The following is a 15162-nucleotide window of genomic DNA, read 5'->3' on the forward strand; positions in this document are numbered from 1 at the left end:
TGACATTCTTTAACAGCAAGCCGCGTGCGAGATTCAAATCTCGATTAGTATTGGAGAATCAAATAATGTAGGGTTGTAAGCACAATAAATGGGGCGGTCCTGTCTTCACACGACAGGACAGGTCTAAAATCCCATCCGGACCAATCCTCCGTACGTATAAAAATAAATAAAGTCAAAGAAAGTGTCAAAAATGTCAAGCCTAGATCTCTTGAGAGGAGGAAGATGAAGAAGAAGATATAACCAAAAATTAAGGGACAAGATTTATACAAGTCGTCAATTTTGTTTGCTTTTCCTTGAAGTTTACACCTAACAATGTTACAACCTAACGAGTAAACTCATCTTTTTGTGCAATCCATTTCAAGGTTTCGGAAAAGAAAACTTTGCAAATTGCTACTCAGAATTCCTCACCAAACCTAAGAACCGATTGACATGAAATATTCATCAGGTGCTCTTTACGCAATTTGAATTAAATCCGACTGCCATTTGGTCATAAAGTGATATTTTCAACAGCTGGCCTGCCAAGTGCTGGTTTGAAGTATATTTTTTCGTAATATTTTTAAATCCTTGGTTTCCAATTATTTTTGGCGAATTCGCGATGGGTATTGTGGCTATGTTTTTCTCCAATATTATTTTTATGTGTTCTCCTGATTCTGAAAATAATGAAAGTCGAATATTCCTGATAGTTCTTTATGATAACGAATTTTATTCAAAGCTCTGGGTGTATCTTCTTGTAGCCATAAGCTCCTATTTGGGCATGTCCTTCATATCTTCTTGCTGTGGATTATCACTCATCGATACCTTGTGAGATGGTGGCGTAGTTATCATTATCTCACCGGTATAAATTCCTCTGTTAATGATATTCCTGCTGAGAAGATGTCAGTTTCATGTTCATTCCCATTCAAATCATCCCCCAATCGGTGGCACTTGGGACACAGACGTCATAACGGAAGAAAAGAATTTTACAGAATCGACGTCAATGGTGCTGATAAACTGTGCCAACCAGAGTCACCCTCGGAGGGGAATGCACTAGGTCGAGGTTAGTCTTGTTGGGAAAGCAACAAAACAAAAGACTCCCGAAGACAACTTATAAATAGCCGAACCAATCGATTGCCATATTAGAAGGTTCATTTTATTCCTGCGGAAATGTAAAGGTGAAGGTTGTGTGTGGAACAACACCGGGAAACCTGGTCCAGCAGCTGATAAGACCCCCGGGCACACGTCTTATTTCTTCCAACGATGCTGATACGCCGAATCCCTTCATGAAGTGCCAAAGGGGGGAGCAAAAAAAAAAAAAACTGCGCGATAGGAGATTGGTAATTGGGCCACGACCTGTCAGTTGAGCGAGTGTACGGTGAGCGAGCGGCGGTAGGGTAAAGGAGGTAGTTGGGTGCGCGCTCCTTCCAGACACGATGCACCATATGCACACCGTCAACACGGGCATTCGTCCAGGGCGTGAAGAATGAGGTTACCATCAGATGTTTGTTCACGCGTCGCTTTGTGCGATTCTTTTGTGTGTGTGTACGAGTGCCACCATTAAAGGCCCCCTACACACTTTAAATGGCGCTAATAGACCTTGAAACACTTTGCGGCCTCGGTTCACAATTCACACTCACCGAAGAGAACCTGGAGTGTGTGATGAAGTCTTCTCCCCTTTTTTTTGGGGCACACCTTGTTTTTTTGGAGGCGAAACTCAAGCATTTGTACGGTAGTTCTTGAAGGTTCCTTTATTTCACCCACTCCCTGATGATACCACGGCCGGACACACCTTTTTCTATCTCTCAAGGATTTCTGATATTAAAAGAAGTATTAAAGTTTTTGAAAGTTGGTGGTGGCGCGATCATGTATAAAATGATATAGATTAAATTCTGATGGAAATGTGCACTTTTGGAACCTCAACTGCATGTGACCCCAAATCGCAAATGGGCCCCATATTTACCGGTGTGATAACGATTTGCAAAAGGAGTGAGTTGCTTGGCTTGTGTTAATTAAAGAGCTGCGTGAGGTGACGAGGCTTTCGGCAGGGAATGGGCAGTCTATTTGATAAATGATACGTCACCTCACGGGCAAGATAACGCCAAAGTGGGAAGGGCATAGAAGACGCGTGAAAAGTGAAACTGTAACATCACGGAACTAAGCCCAACTAGAACCCCCAGCCATCGTGGATCACCCCTCGCTTATGAGAAGGGGTGAAACCACCTTCGTACGCAAAAAAAATTGGGGTGACGCATCGAGTTCCAGTGAAAGTTATCGCGACACTTTTCTGCTGGAAGCGATAATTTTTTGGCCACCACCACCCTGGCGGGTTGATAATTGAATCTTTTTCTAGCTGGCCAAACGAAACGGTCCGATGGTTATCTACTGGGTAGGGCACAATAGTAGCGCATACGTGTGTGGCATATCGGACCGGTGGAAGTTTGTTGTTGATACAGCGCGGCAGTATCGGTAGGAGATAATTCAAACCAGTCGTTTGTTTGTTCCTTCCCGTCACTCTGATGTTGCAGGGCAGAATGATGAATTATTTGACAAACCGCAAATCAACTCCAATCGTGTGGTCTAATAATGTCTAATTATTTCTCTTTTTAATCACCCTGTTTTGCAACCGCTTTTCCAACCACCCTGTACAGCAAATCTCCCAACCCACTTTACCGGGAGATCACGTTTCGGGGAGTTTTGTTCGAAGCTTCGAGCTTTCAACGTGATCTCGGTGTATCTGTTCGACGCAAGCGTCACGGTTTGATAAGGGTAACGGTGCCAAATTAAAAGTAACACCTACTCACTACCTAGCCAACGCAAGGAACCGCGCGCTTCTTCGCGCTGTGCCGTGCCCTAGTTACTTTTTTGCCAAACCGGTGCGGGGCACTGTTTTCAATTGCGTAAATCATCAATATGTATAACACACACACCGCGGGGACACATTGCTTATCAGGCAGGTTCGCTCCGGTCTCGCTTCTTCGCCGCCCCTGTGTGGCTTCTCATAACAGACTTGCTTTAATGTGCCCGAAACGCACCGAAACAGCCACTTGATTGTTACAGCAGGGAGCCTATGATGCTGCTGTCTCGAGCATTACACTTGCTGGGTGTGTTCCGATCGTCTTGGATGGCATCATCCATCGGCCCAGGGAGTTTTATCTTCTCCATCAACAACCCGGTCGTAATAATTCGATCAATTATTGTTGAGTTGGAATGAAGAAAAAAACACACACCAAGTGACTAACATAATCGTGCGCCATGCGCTGAGACGAGCTGGGACACCGAGCGACAACTGTGTGCTGTGTGTATCACGCAGTTCAGCAGGCAGACAAACACAACATAGTTTGTCTGGTCTGTTAGACGAGAGCGATATGTGCCGCCATCGTCACTTGGGGGTGAGTGGGGGACGCCTGCTTTGATGGATGTGTTACGCCTTCGGGCGCGTTGGTTTTCTCGCCCTAGTAGTTGGGAAGGATATTTTTAGCAGACACACAGAGAGAGCTGATGTGCGTGGTGATGGTGCCGGGAGGGATGTTGCACTGGCACGCAAATGAAGGTTACCATGGTGTTTAAGCGGGCGAATAAGGAAGCCGTGTGGTTGCGTACCGGAAGCGAAGTGTGGTGTGAGGGAATCAGCAGGACGGGGTGGTATTGGGCGGGAAGCCAGGGAATGTGGCATGTTATATATCATTATTACAGAAGAGCGCACTCACGAGGATGGTTGTGGATAGAATTAGTTGCATAGTTGGACACTCAATTCAGAAGTGTGTGTGGTAAGTGAATCTTGAGTCAGCTCTCAGAGGATTTCTTCAACTTTCTTTGGAGGTTTTTGATACCAAATTTATAAGTGTTTCGGTTAAAGAATGTTTTGAGCAGAGCCTTTCGAATCATGAGTAAGCTCACAGTGCATTTCTTCCAGCTCTAAGATCTTTGGGGACCCAAGATGCTCAATTTGGTAGTGTTTGAGAAAATAAGTTGAAATCATGAATCAGTTTTCATAGATTTTCTTCAATTTTTAGAATATTTGGAGGTTATTGATCTTCAATTTAGCAGTATTGGGAAGAATGAATCTTTTTTGAGAAGGTTCTTTGAAATCCGAATCCAATTCTCAGAGGATGACTTCAATGTCTAAGAGTTTTAGAGATTCATGATGCTAAAATTAGTAATTAGTTGTCTTTAAAGTCAGGTATCACTTTTCAGAGGATTTCTTCAACTGGATCTTTGGGAATTATTGATGTTCAATTTAGTAGTGCTGCGATGAATGAATCTTTTGAGAAAAAATGTTCAAAACATAGATTAGTTTTCAGTAGATGTTTAGAACATTTGGAGGTTATGGAAGTTCAATTTAGTAGTATAGTGATAAATTAACCTTTTGAGAAGAATCTTTGTAATCTGAAGCCAGTTCTCAGAAGATATTTTTAATGTCTAAGAGCTTTAGAAATTCATGTTGCTCAAATTAGAGTAATGTTCTAATCTAAAATAATCTTTTGAGAAGAGTCTTTAAAATCAGATAACACTTCAACTTCTTCAAGGATTTCTTAAACTTCTAGGATCTTCAGAGGTTATTGGAATTCTTCAATGTCTAAGTGCTTTGAAGATTCTTGATGGGCAATTTAGTGATTATCTGGCTCAGTAATCTTTTGTGAAGACCTTTTGAAACCAAAATTAAGTTCTCAGAGGATTTCTACAATTTCTAGGTCCTCTTAAGGTTCATGAATCTTTTCAGAAGTTTCAAAGAATCCAGAATTTGACTCTATAAAGAGATTCAGGGCGTTTTATGATTCATGAATCATATTGATGTCTTGGATGTCTTATAAATTCATGTTTCTTTTCATACTTTGTCTTAAGTCTGTTCGGCAAGAAAAACACCAAACATAATAGCCAAACAGTATATTTCACACTTTAAATTCTAGTATATTTGCTTAACTTGTCTCAATTCTTAACGTTTCTTCGTACATAATTGAGTTGTTTCCCATATTGCACATCAAATGAAGCAAACCGATGAGAAGGTTTTCCAGTGTACCTTCACCGGATAATCGGTATCAGTTGACAGCGGCACACGATGCCAACCATCCATGGGAAGAGGAAATGTAATCTCACCGTCCCTTCCCGTACCAACGTACCCGCCGGGACCATTAAGGCTTAGCGAAGAAAAAATAAAGGCCATATTCTAGTACTCAATATACCCCCTCGAGACAACAGTGCCGCTAGAAGTCATCAAACGCGCAGAGTGCGCAGGGCTGGAAGTAAAGTGGAGGTGGGAGGGTGGGTTTAGGTGACAGAACAGAACCCATTATTATGTGGTAGACGTGAACATTGACAACCAGAAGTACACACTGCACACTCATATGGAAGAAAAACGGTCGCCGCGTCGCCGCCATGCGCGCGTTCGCTCGTTGTCTATCCGCGTCATTGTTGCGTTCCATCCCGATGGGCTTCTCGGTGTGGTTGCGCGGATCATCATTACGTGACGTACGGAAGGCGCGCGTGTGTACGGTGCAGCGGGCTTGCGTGAATGTATCGATAGCAGCGGCAAGCGCTATTTTTATCACAAACGAAAGGAGCTGCTAAATGCGTTCCCCTTGTACATACTTGCCCAACCATCGCAGCTACAATCCGGCTAGTGGAGTTGGAGCCGTGGCATTGCGCCGTTTGTTATTGTTTACAACTATTCCATCGCGCCCGGCTCTGATGCGCGTATCCTCCCAGAGCCGAGTGTGGCTCGTTTTGTTATTTATTTGTCTCAAGCATACAAGGGGGTGGTGGGTGGTTTTTCTTTGTTGCTTTCTTATGCTACTTGCGCGAAAACGGTTTCGCATAAATTGAATGCCGCATGCCGTGCGTGTTTTTTTTCCTTTCTTCCTTGGGAAGATAAGGTGCACCGAGCGCGAGCGCGGGACGAAATATGGTACACGGAACACCGTCGGCAGCAGGAAGTTTAATTGAATGTTGCTTGTTTCCGATCGTAATCCTGCCTACCGGTGGACGGTTCGTGCATGAAATGATTAATGCTTTACGTCCACCCCACCCCGACACACACACTGTTTGCCATTGTGAATGCACACGCGCATTACCTTCCCAAGTGCATTGATACCAGTGAAGGTATGTGCACATAGTTAACGGTACCCTAGACGAGTAGCATCTTGTGCAATATCAGAAGTCACTGTTGGTGTTTTTGATGCGTTTTGCATCACAAAAAACGGGAGACCATTTTGAGGAAGGAATCAACACGTCTTAATAAACGAAAAGAGCACAATCTTCTGCTACGTCTCACATCTCAGAATGTAGAATTGTAGAATTTTAACCTCCAATCCAACCAGACGGATAATGAATGGTGTGGATGGCTCCAAAGGGAAGAGTGTACCCCCCACCCCGGTGAAAAGAAATACAAACAGTACTGACCGGCGGTGTGAAGCTGCCCAGCTGTGTGTGTGTGTGCAGTCGAAAGCATAATTACAAAGTGCGATTTACAAAATTGCAGCTCAGGCGTGAAGCATCTAATTAATGCAGTCGTTAATCATTTACGCGTACTGTGAGACGCGCAGAAACTTGCGGGAAGAGCAATTGTCGCTGCGCCAACAGAGGGGTGAACACGGACTTGAAGTGCAATTTACCATCCTTTCTAGTGATACATTTGCAGAGTTGCGGGTTCTGGTGCAACGGGGAGAAAGCAAACATTCCTGGACCCTTTAATTTGAATCGTGCCGTAACGAGTTTGACGATCTTATTCTCAACTCTTAAAGGTTCGTTTTTGTTGCGCTTTTCGATGGTTTTAGTCTTACATTTGATGATTTATCGGATATGAAGTATATTATGATTATTGATGCTTTTCCGAGTGGTAAAAGAGGTCTTGTAGGAGATTTCGATTTCACATGGAAAAGTTGGAACAATTTCTGAACTCTGTTCCAGTTGATCTAGAATATTTCGAGGAAGATGTGAAATATTTTCGTCTTCGTCTACACAATCCTTTTGTAACTTCCATTATTAGATTGTTTTTAGTTTCCAGAATTTGTAAAGCAAGTTCTAGAATTTGCGATGCATTCTAGGTCTTTATAGATATAGCTATAAAGATGTCATTAGATTAACTTCAACTGTAATCATAAATGACTCCGAAAGAAGATACTGCAAGTCTCCAGAGTTCCTCTTTCTAATTTAATTGATCATTCTAAGACATCTTTACTTATCAGGGAATTTGGCCTTGGCCAACTGAAGAAGTTCTGGCACATCTTCACTGTCTGAGCGCCTTCCGTTGCCAATCGAATATCCGGACCACTCTTACTGATGCATGAAGGCCATCAGTTTATCTCAATTTATGCCTATCACGTCTCTTGCCATCTCTTGTAGACAACTCTGTGTCACTCTGATGACATGACCAGCTTATAGAGTTCATCCTAAGAGAGAACTCCAACGCATATATGTCTTGCATGTGATACATCTCATTAAAGTGAGTTCAACTCCATATCGTCCAAAACATAAGCCACAGTAACTACCACCACAGTCACCTACAACCACAGCTTGTATAAATGGATGCAAATGAAGTAATCTCCTACAGAAAGACTGCAATATTGTGGTGAAGCAATTACCGTCTGCTGGATATCGGTGTGATGTATTTCCTACGCCCGGAAGTTGTGCATTTCATTCGGATGGCAAACGGCAAGATTGTTCGATTGCCATATTGAACGATCGTCATAAATCATCGCTCATTTCCCCTCTGGTGCACGATTTTTCGGAATAGTGCGAAGTGCTGTGCACTTTTCCCGGTTGTTGGGAAGTTGTTGGTTTGCTGCACATCGGTCGAGCCATTACCCATTCATTTTGTCTGCGGAATATTGGGTTCTCAGGCAATAACTCTTTCGAGAACGGCTTGACATATGGTGATGATATTTATTAATTTTACATCGCTATCTGATCTGCATTCCGTTGGGAGGGTAGCCGTTTGTGTGTTGGTTCGGAAATGATTGGGTATGAGGGCCTTTTCTGGGGTTTTAATTGAACTTTGTTCGAAGTTCTTTCTAAAGTTCTTGAGAGTTTCTTTTTTGTACTTGTTTTGAATTCTGGACAATTTATATTATTGATCTTCGCAGCAAACATTGGCCTCTACTTGGAATGCGATTTAAATAGACTGCCGTAGGTAGTATGTTAAGCTGTGCTCAAGCACAGGTACTATCAAAAGCCAACATTCTACACAGACTTCCTGCAGAGTATCCTGAAGTCGATGGCAATGACTAGTTATTCCCTCTTTCTGCAAGGTATTTATATCCTTTTATGCATATTCCTAACCACGTTAAGTTGTCGATTGGCGCGATGATGTCGAGTCTTCAGAGACGGGAAGTTAGTCGTCGTCCTGGTGCATATAGCCTCACAGACTTTGGCTAGGAAAAATGGCTATAGTTCATTGTTCCGGTTTCTGCACACGCTCTAGTGCCTGCCCACGCGGTTTGAGACGTGCTTTTGCATGCTGCACACAATTTCTGTTGTAACTATTAAACTGGTGACGAAGCATGCAGAAAAGGCAACGAGGCCATCTTGCTATTGCTAGTACTGAACCGCGGGCCATGCTCTTCGGAAGCTGAAGAAGCATGTTTTTTTTCTTCATTGTACAAAAGCACAATGAAGCACTGTAAATCACGCAAGACGGTGGTTATAATTTTATTACATTCTTGAGTGTGTGTGTGTGTGTTATTGTGTAAGAACTCATCGTTAGACGCAGTTTGAATCAATTCTTATCCGGGATTTGAGGTCGGTTCTCTGTTGGTTGGGGAATCGGCAAACCCCGTGGGTGTTCGAGGTCGTGACTTCTGGCGGCTGGTGTGCTTAAACAGGCACTCCGTAAGAAGCCAACGACAGGTTCGGAAGCTATTTTTACACATCCATTCGTCCTTTGCCAATTTATTTTGAGTTGGGGCTTTTTTCATTCTTCACTCTCTCCGTTGCGAAGGTCGAGCAAGGATGATGACGGCAATTCGTGATTGGCAATACCCCATCCAAGCTGGAATACTAAAGCAAAGCGTTAGACTTGGATGGTGAGAGAGGCATTATACTGCTTGATCTATGAACTATATCAAAAATGCCTTAATAGCACATTATTGAAGTACTTTTATGGTAAGGAGTTGCAGAATTTTTGAGGAATTTCACTCTTTTTTGTGTCCGAAACATTAGTGGCTTGTTTGGATATAATTATTGCTAAGGTCCACAAAGTAAGGAGTGCTCTCAAATACAAAAAAATAAAGTTAAAATATCTACAAAAAGTTTGAAACAAATTCTATTCTCGCTCGAAACAAACGACCGCTCCTTTAACCTAGTTCTTCCCCATCCCCCAGGCGCATTAAATAAAATATGCGCAACGGCAACGGTTTATGGTTGGTTGTCCTTTCCGGTCGTTAACATTGCTGTGTGTGTAGAGAGGGTATGGTGATATCTAACGAAGATAAATCATCACCAAAGGTAGCCCACACAACACCTGAATCTGAAGGAATCATAAAGTTCTATCAGGATCCTTTCAGGTCTAGTTGGGTTTTGGAGCTTCCACATTGGACAACATTTTCTAATGCTCGGACATCATTCCTGGATGGTCACCCGGTTCGTGAGTTCTCGGGGCTAGGTTTTTTTTTTTTTGGAATCCTTGGAGAAGACATGAGCCCTGTCTATTCGAAATTCAACTCGGAATGTGTGTGGTACCTGCTGTCGGATGCTTGTAAATGAAAAAAATGCCAACAAAATTTAGGTTATGTTCGGTAAGAACAGGAGTTTTATAATCATTAGCCAAAAAAAAAACTCCATGCATAAAGCGCTCCGAAAATGACTCACCCTGAACTCCGCATCACCGCCGCTCCGTTTGCTGTGGACCGTTCATTAACAGGTCCTGGGAGGTTATGGTACAATCCATAATACAAATTTATCGTCCATCGCTGTGCATGGCCCGAAAGCATTTTCCCAGTGCCAATCGTTTACCCATTCTCAAACTCCTGTAGCCTCCGTGGCGTACCTGCCCGAAAGGTGGTGACTGTTTACGGGCCATTTTGAGCTGGGATGTCCTTTCGGGGTTTGCGAGAAAAAAGGGTCTCCCAGGATAGCAGGCTAGAGGGGAAGTCCTTTTTATTTGGCAGGTTGTGCAGAACACCGTCATACTGCGTTGGTGGATGCAAAGTTCTTTACACAACGAAGCACGCCAACTGTCTCTTCCTCTCAGTCTCTTCAAACAGGAAGCTGCCTGGTTGTGGAGATGGCGTTATTCATATTTGTCTTTACATAGCGCACAGAGTGCTGGGGCGGTGTATGCGAACGATGGAGGATAGAAGTTCGGGTTTTTTGTCACCTTCGTGCGCTGAATCAGCGGACTTTTCCGGACACTGCCCACCCCTCCACGGGTAGAGTTGATAATGGACCTGCAGTTTGGGCAGTGTCCGGGCAAACCAGAGCCAAAGTTAGTTCCACTAATGCGCGGCACTTATGGCGACTAATGGGTAATAATATTTCGCTTATTCGAACGCGCGCCGGCTTCTGCCAGAACTCTTCTCGATTGTGTCCCTCGGCCAGAGCCGGTTTTGGGTGATGTGGTTTCCCACTCATCTGGAAGCGCAAAGAATCGATCGAATGCCAGCTCGTTTGTCCCGGGTCCTACACTCGCACGAACACGGGGGTGTGCGACTGTCTATGTTTGGCTTATTATTATGCTGCACGTACCATCGACCAGAAACGCCATTTCCTTCGCCGTTTTTCGTTTGGGGGAAAATGCTCCGAAGGAAGTTGGATCGGCCGCGGACCAGCAGACGGTGACGGGGCATTGTACGAGAATTTTGATGATACGAGAGATGAAGTTCGTAGAATAGGCACCATCTTTCTAACCATTTGGAAATGGCATGGGAGGAAAGGTGGGACTTGCTGGAGAATTACGGAGAATTTTAAGCGAAAAACCATCGATGAGTTTGTGGCATTGGGGGGGGAAGTACTTTGCATAAACGGAAGCGGAAAAGACGTGCGTGTTGTACCATCGTTAAGGGGTTTGGCAACATGAAGTACAAATCAATATTTTTGTTGTTATTGGTTTGGGAATAGAGTTGGAGAAAGAGGAGCGGAGTTGGTGCGATAAAGCTACAAAATATTCTTTTTTTATGTCTTAATTTTATAAGATTAAGTGCATTAAGAATGTACAATTGGAATTATTTAACATAATATTTGCTCCAAGTCACTAAGTCATTAATAGGTTAAAGAGTCACTAACTTTAAAGGGTGGTCGGTGGTGTATTGGTAGCGACGTTAGAGCGACACTAAAGATGAGAATAGTCACTCTTTGCAATGATTTGAATCAGAGTCAAAGAATGGGTTTAAAGATTTGAAACCTTTACTCACTCTTTTGAGATTAATTAAAGAGTATTGCAGTGCATTAATGATTTTACCACTCTTTTGCGTGTATACTCACTCTCACTCTCTGTGCCGACTAGAATCTCACTCAGGAGTGAGTAAAACTGTTTTATCACTCTTTAGATTATAATCACTCTGTAAGAGTGAGTAAAAGAGCAGTATAACTCTTTTGAGATTGAGATTTGAGGTTAAAGGAGTCATAAAAACTCTTCGTGCTGATTTATACTCATTCACTCTCTCGCAGGTTTCAACTCACTCATTCACTCTCTCGAAGGTTTCAACTCACTCATTCACTCTCACTCAGCGGGCATATCTCTACTTCACACGACAGGACCAGGTCCAAAATCCCGTCCGGACCAATCCCTTGTAAGAAGGACTGTGACTATCCGACTACTACTAAATCAAGTCTAGTAAGCCAGAAATGGCAGCCGTGACCTAGAAGGTCATTAAGCCAAAAAGAGAGAGAGAGAGAGAGATAATCATTAAATTGCAAACAGTTTTATTAATTTTTGTACTGCTTTCTCGCTTCGATGACATAAAAGCCAAACAAAATCTGCCGCATAGATCGGTAAACGGGGCACCAGTACAGTCGAATCTCGCTCCGAGATCTTGAAGGTTTGCGGATGAAGAAGCTAAATGTTGGGAATGTTGCGGCTTTTTCTTTTTGTTTGCCGTTTTGTTCTTCTATATTTTAATGTGGTACGCTTTCCGGCAAAGTGTCAGCTGCAATTAAACCTTTAATTTGTCAACTAGCAGTGCGCTACATAAACTGCTGTTGCTGCTGCTGCTGCTGCTGCCATCTTAGTGCCGGTGATGTGGCTGTGGTGGTGGTCTTAAAAGAGCTGCCTGTTTGGAGGGAAATGCATGATGTTCTGGTTTTGTGCAGTAATGAGTTTCTTCCGTAATGGGATGCTGTACCTTGTGCTCCGGTACCGGCACTGCAAGGATAGTTACCCGAGATAATAGCTGCGGCTGACGTAATCTTTCCCTACCATCATTCACATGATTTGGTGGCAGTTTCTGTTGTGCATGTGAGATGAGAGCATTTTGTTCCGTTTGTTTGCTGTACAAGAAAAGAGGATGTGAAGGATTACTGTTTAGTGGTTATATTTTAGAATTTATTTAAACTATTTTTATAGAATATTAAAATTTCTTTTTTTATCTCTCTTGTCTTTTTAGGTAAGTTCCCGTGATATAACTACTCGCATATGGCATATTGTCAACGCCCGTGATTTAAAACCTCAAGAGTTAAAACAGTTTGGGGTGCGAACCTGTGGAAATGAGCGAATGCCCACCTGTGAGTTGGGCCAATAATCACCAAAACCAAAATTGGCCTACCAAACACTACTGCCGCGGCTAACAATAATGAGCTGACGTAGATTAGGATGCGGATAAAGCTCTTTCTTGTTCGAGAATCACAAACTTCGCCCAAAAACCCAAGGCCGTGGCATTAAATCCAGTACGAAGAGAACAGCAACATCCCGGCATCCCGGTAGAACACTTCCTTCCCAATCATCAACGCTCGGCGGTACACGCAATCATCGCAATCGGGGGCCGGGGATTTTACGTATGCCTAAAGCATACGCATCATACCCGCGTACGACGCACCATCATCACAACCGCGTACCGGTGGCGCACGCAAAGAGAGCCCAACCGAATCCAACGATGGTCGATGTCGACGAGCCTTACCGAGGCCGTAGGGAAAACGCATTAGAAAACGGGCGCTAGAACGAGCTCGATTATCGGCGTGTCCGTTTTGTATTTTCGGGGGATAGGAAGCAGCGAGATCGGGAGCGAGATAGCATAAACAACACACCGCGAGTGTATTGAACTCCAGTTGGAGTTGGTTTTTTCATTATCATACTGCCTTCGGTTCGGTTTTCGGTGAAGGGGTAGGGGGATGAATATTCCAAGTGTGCAGTGGTTCACTGCGCACTTATGTGCTGTACGAAACGCCATCAACGCGAACGCGATGCTCTCAGTCGAGACGGGAGAGACACCGCACCGTTGCGCCACCGGTTGAAAAGGGTGCGGGAGCAGGCGGGCTCGAAGTGGGTAGAAGAGATGTTGCTGCTGCTGCTTGGATTCTTGCCGGGTTAGTGTGTTCCGGGGCCCCAAAAAGGCACAATCTGCTGAAGGGGGATGAATGGTGGTGGTTTTGGGAAAAAAAGAGCTCGAGAGAGCGAGCGAGGAATCGAGCAGGATAAAATCGAACGTGACTCTCCACCGGCAGACCAGGCAGACACACCATCTCGACCAGAAGGGACGAACGTGTTCTGCTGTATGTGTATGTTATGATTCTCTCCCTGGCCTGGTCTGCCGGCCATCAAACGGAAGCCTTACAGAGGTTATGCGGCGCCCCGGTAAAGGCAGGCCGAGTAGTGGAACCCTAAAAATGTATTTTTCTCAAACCTTCTGCGAAGGGATGACGGTTCATTACAACATATATTCCCGGCGCGTGTGCCGTTGCGTTCGAGGGATTGTTGTGCGCGAACATTGAGGGTGAGGCGACGAACCGGGCTGTTTCGGGAGGCCCTGGCTTGGGTTTTTCCTCGCTTTTAGTTGTATGGGTGCGTGCGCTGCCTCGTTCACCAGAACAAGAATGGTGCGGTTGGACTTGGCACTAGGGTTCACGTTTACGGATGAGTTCTCTCCCGCTTTGCTGCGTGCTGATGGGAAAGTGAGGGCAATTCAACGTCCCGTAGGCTTCGTTTTCGATTAGATTTTTCTTGCATCTCACTCTCTTTCTCGCTCTCTCTCTCTCTGTCCCCCGGATGGGGACAGCCAAAAAGGGCGAGCATGAAACTGGAAATAAGTAAAAACACACGGCCGGGGGATCTGTCTCGGCAAACGTACCAGCTGTTGATTGGTGCACGGTGTTAGGACTTTTCACGGGACGCATCCGGTCCTCGATGAAGATGCGTCCGTACACGGGACCGGAAACAGGTTTTTCTGCTAGTTTTCGTTAAATGAGCGATCGCGTAGCGCTTGTCGGCGATTAATTGCTTCATTTTTCCGTGTCCAATTAAAATGAAGGAATTGGAGAATAGAATTTTCTTTTGAGGCCTCCGTTTCGCGGTCAGGGGGGAAAAGAAAGATGAATCAATTTTTAATATTGTATTAAATTTTACCACAAACACAAATATGCCACAATGTATTTGTCTTGCAAAGTGCGTTTATTATGACTAACAATAATTTGACGCGTTGTGTTGAAATTGTACAAATTTTAGATAATGATAAAGAATGTAATTTTCCATCTGCTAATCGGTACATTAATTCACATCTAGCAAATGCAAGTGTCGTATCAGTCTGATGGCTCTTTTTTATGGATGGAATCGTATCGATTCCTTTCGAAATCAATCGATATGATTGAATTATCCGATTTTCGGTGTATTGAACTTTCCCTTGGGGAAGTCGCCCAAGTTGATTCTTTCCAATTAACTTCTTCTAATTAATCGAAAGGTACTCGTGCAAGAGCTTCACTGGCGTCTGTTTGGTAAACCATTTACCAGGCGCAGTTTAAAACAAACTAAAATCAACTATTACCTGCACGGTGCGCGTTACGAAACCATATACGATCTAATTGTCGGGCACATGCTTCGCCGCTGTGGCGCAGAACGAAACTCCCAAAACCAGCGTGCGTAAAAAGTGTGAGTTTCATGGGAGGTTTTTTTTTTCTTCCTCCCGACGCATCTTCGCCCTCGTCCGTTCACCATCATCAGTATCAATTTCCCTCGAATGGTCGTTAAAGAAAAAAAGCGGGAGCCCACCGATTTCTTCAGTGCTTCGGTGTTGTTTAGGTTTAAACTTGAAGATGCGTTGTGGTTTTTTT

At 44.0% G+C, this 15162-nt stretch overlaps 1 protein-coding gene across 2 annotated transcripts in view; it reads left to right on the top strand.

The window, feature by feature from the left end:
* LOC128305905 (serine/threonine-protein kinase NLK) overlaps nt 1–15162 on the top strand; it is a 76592-nt gene that overhangs the window by 3066 nt on the left and 58364 nt on the right. The window lies entirely within an intron of this gene.

This window comes from Anopheles moucheti, chromosome 3, assembly GCF_943734755.1.
Source record: "Anopheles moucheti chromosome 3, idAnoMoucSN_F20_07, whole genome shotgun sequence".
NCBI lineage: Eukaryota > Metazoa > Arthropoda > Insecta > Diptera > Culicidae > Anopheles > Anopheles moucheti.